The sequence below is a fragment of the Convolutriloba macropyga genome, chromosome 12 (assembly GCF_964194025.1).
Source record: "Convolutriloba macropyga chromosome 12, txConMacr16.3, whole genome shotgun sequence".
Lineage (NCBI taxonomy): Eukaryota > Metazoa > Xenacoelomorpha > Acoela > Convolutidae > Convolutriloba > Convolutriloba macropyga.
The window spans coordinates 14925956-14930475 of NC_134479.1; positions in this window are offsets into that span (position 1 = coordinate 14925956).

Consider the following 4520-nt stretch of genomic DNA (forward strand, 5'->3'; position numbering starts at 1 on the left):
ACATTCAAAATCAGCCATAATTTTAAATTTTGATAAAGCTAATTACCCTGATGTGGTAACGTATCTAGCATACAATTTCATGGGGTACCAAGAGCAATCCGAATTGACGAAGCTCTTTGTCTATTTGGTGAACAGGTAAAAGCATTTTGCAAAAAAATAACATTGAAGTTATTGAAAACTGTGGTGGTGATAATTGATCAAATGGTAGGTGAGAACGCTTGTTTCAAGCGATCAAACAGTGCCTTGAATGTATTAAAGCTTGTATTACTGCAAAAAATATGAGACATGCACTAAGGTCTTAACAGAATCAATAACTGTCTTTGTAGTTTTTTTTAGTTATTTTTTCTTACGTGCGATCTCATTCGCCGCATTCGATGTCAACTTTTTTTCTCGAGAATTGAGAGGTGAAATGCTTCCTATTACCAGACATTGACGTGGCTGAGTTTTAAAAGGGCGCATGCGCTCACTCTTGGCCAGAATTGACAAAATACCAGAATTGACAAGCAGTGTATAAAAGCACTTCAATGTGAAAAACTTTGATTTGTTGTTGAATGATTTTACTCCGAGAGCAAGGTAAAAAATGGGGGAGATTGCGGAGAATATTTCGGGACGAGTTGTCGAACGATTTTTAAATACCAAAACTGTATAAAGCACGACGTTTGCACAAATCATTTACACAACAGAGCACCTGAATTCAACAACACATTGGAAACATTCGATACCTCCTTTTTGCCCTTTTGGCATTTCACAGACGCCAATCAGTTGATTTCGATCTTGATTAATGAAAACAACCGGCGCTCAGGAAGAAAGTTTGTTGTACCATATCGAAACCAGACCGCGCATTAATTTTATTTAGTGAAGATGTTTGGCATCATTCTCGATGGCTCTCTGAGGCATTATTTCAAATAGTCATGTTTAGTTAACCTGGCCGCCCTATTGTATGTCAGAATGTCAATGAAACCATATAAACAAACGCAGATCATTTTTTAAAAGGCGGGTGGCTTCTTTAATTTATAAAATGAGATAATTAAATGTCTTATTTAAAAAAAAGAGCTGAATTTAAAGTTTTGAAGGAAAGTTTTATGTCCAATTAATAGATCACGAAACTTTTTTGTTACTTTTTTTAGATTCTGTGAGGAATAAACAACCAGCATTTTCTCTATCCGTTTTTTTGTTAGTTGCTCATAGCCCTCTTCAGCACTAAGACATGTTTATCAGTGATAGTCATATAAAGTTTGTGTCAGATTTGATTTTTTGTTGATTGACGCCTAAATAGCTCAGGGGTCATAGGGAATGTTGATATGCTTTGCCGACAACTTTCATTTGCAGAGTAGGCGAACTGTTCTCACCCTGGTTGATGGCCATATAAAAATCCCGGTAATCATATAAAGTCAGATATGAACTGTATGATAATCATACTAGGGTCATACGCTTTTTGAAAGATTATCAAACAATCAAACGTAACGCATTACTGCCTTGTTGTTAACCATCTGTGTAAACATCAATATTTTTCGTTTGCGAAATTCTGTTAATCATACAAGTTCATACAACTTGTAGTACTCGGCACCAATGTTAAAGGTGCAAAACACTCTTTCGTAGATCAATTCATTTCATTTAATAAAAATCAACAACGTATAAGCATTATCCATGATAGCAACGTGTAAGCAACGATCAAGCCAACGTATTATCAAGTTCAAGCCGACAAGTGAAACTTAGACGGCAAGATTTTTTGATGCTCATTTACCAGGTTTTTTCGTCTGATGTCATTGACGTCAAAATCAGTTCGTATTCAATCGACAATTGTCTAGATAACCTAAAAATATTAAGCCGAAAACCAGCTTAATCGATACATAAAGTGGCTATATTTACTTAAAATTAGGTTAAATGAACTTTTTCGGAACTTTCTACGTATATTAGAACGTATTTAATTCTTATTTTAAAGTTTCGAAATACTCGAATCTGATTGGCTAAAATTCGTTCTTTTATTTACTTCGTGTGGTCGCGGCACCAATAATAACTCAGTAAAATGTATAACTGTAGTTCGGAAAGTTTCAAATCAACTTCTTTTTTTGACATATAGAAAGCATAACAACGTGTAAGCATTATCGGTGTACAAAGCAACAAGTGGAATTTAGACGGCAAGATTTTTTGTTGTTCATTTAACAGGTTTTTTCGTCTGATGTCATTGACGTCAAAATCAGTTCGTATTCAATCGGCAATTGTCTAGAAAACCTAAAAATATTAAGCCGAAAACCACCTCAATCGGTACATATCGTGGTTATATTTACTTAAAATTAGGTTAATTGAACTTTTTCGGAACTTTCTACGTATTTTAGAACGTTTTATACGCATTTAAATCTTATTTGGAACGATTTCTATACGTTTTTAAAATACTCGAATCTGATTGGTTAATAATTCGTTCATTTACTGCGTAACATCCTCCGGCCCGGAAGAAGATGATGGGAAAACTGGTACAAGTTTTACAAGCGGGCGGACGAGTGAACCGGTCGACGTACGTAAAACGGCAGAGCGCGCGACGCTATCGGAGCCGTAACGGAGTTCCACAATCCGAGCGGTTGGGTAGTAACCCCTAGGGTTGGTTTCCTCAACTATCCAAACCAAGTCACCGGTCTTAAGGTGTTGCTCGGCAGGCGTCTGCCACTTAAAACGTCGGTTCAGCGTCGGTACGTACTCTTTGATCCAACGGGACCAGATCGCATTAGCGTACGACTGCGCACGGACGTAATGTTTACGATGGTCAAGCTCATTATTACCGATAACAGATGGAATACCGGTGGAGTATTCTCCTAGAAGAAAGTGGTTGGGCGTTAAAGTGTTCAAATCGCAAGGATCAGCGCTTACGGGTTTTAAAGGACGCAAATTGAGAGCATTCTCCACGAGACAAAAGGTAGTATGCAGTACCTCATCCGTGAGGCGACGCCTGCCAAGAATTGTATACAACACGCGTTTGAAGCTGCGTACCAGCCTCTCCCAGATACCACCTTGATGTGGTGCGCTGGGTGGATTGAACCTCCACTTAATACCTTTGTGAGCGAGCTCAGCTGCAATGTTGACAACGTTCCACTTTTCAATACTTTCTCGGAGTTCTTTCTCTGCTCCAATAAAGTTAGTGCCATTGTCCTACCAAATCATGGCAGTTGTACCCCTACGTGACACAAACCGCTCAACTCCCATAACACAAGAACTGGTGTCCATGGATGTAACTATCTCGACATGGACAGCGCGAGTAGTGAGACAGGTGAAGAGGAAGCCCCACCTTTTCTCAGTAGTACGGCGGACAGTAAAATAGAACGGCCCAAAGTAGTCAACGCCAGTGTTCGTGAAGGGAGGAAACTGGTAAGCAAGTCTCTCCTTAGGTAAGTCAGACATGATTGGTTGCATAGTTACAGCTTGGAATTCTCGGCATCTCAGGCAGTGTGCTTTCATGGAACGCAAGGATGATCTTAGTTTCAGTATTGTGTGGTGTTCCTGCACAATTGATCTTAGGTATTCAACTCCCTGATGATAATGCTTTACGTGCGTGTGTTCAAGGAACAGTTTTACAAACGGGTGACGTGCATCTAAGATGATTGGGTACTTTATATTAAACCCAACTTCAATTAACCGCTTGATGCGGCCCGAGGAACGGATTAGCCCATTTGGACTAATAAACGGTGACTGTGGAGCAATTCGACTACTCCTTTCAACGAATTTATTGTCAAGAAGATCTTTTCTTTCGGCTTCAAAAGACTCTCCTTGAACCAAATCCTGTAGATGACGCTCGGCTTTGTAAAGCTCAGTAGGGTCAGTAATGCTACCATCGGGGTTACGGTAGCCGGCATGTTTCGGCAAAAGCCGGAGAACGTATGCGGCAATGCGCAAGTACTTTTGGTAAGAACTAAACTTATCAAATGGGAATAACGACGGAACGGGAGTTGTCTGTTTTTTAACAGATGTAGCGAGAGAAACAGTGTCTTCTATAACGACTGCTTGGTTGACGCCAAGTTTGATGTTATTAATGACGTCTTTGTTCGGCTCGAAAGGGAAACTTGAGTTAGTTAAGAAATGTGGACCATTGACCCAACTGCTTAGTTGCAAAACCTCAGCGGACATTCCACGCGTGCCAGCGTCAGCTGGATTATCCTTAGTTGCGACGTGGTTCCATTGGTCAACGCTGGTATACTCCGAAATTTCACAAACGCGGTTTGCAACAAAGATTGGTTGCTTTTCATTAGAGTTAATCCATTGGAGAACGGTCGTGTTATCTGTCCACATGAATACTTGGTTGACAGGTACTGTAAGTGCTTGTGTAATTTCCCTTTTCAGTCGAGCGGCAAGTAGAGCTGCTTGTAATTCGAGTTTTGGGACAGTCATTACTTTCATTGGCGCCACGCGCGCTTTCCCTAAAACAAACGCAAGCTCTGTTTTTTCTTCGCCCGTAGGTGTTTTTACACGGGCTCGCAAGAATGCGACAGCACTGAAAATATCCTGCGAACTGTCACCGAACATATGCAACTCTA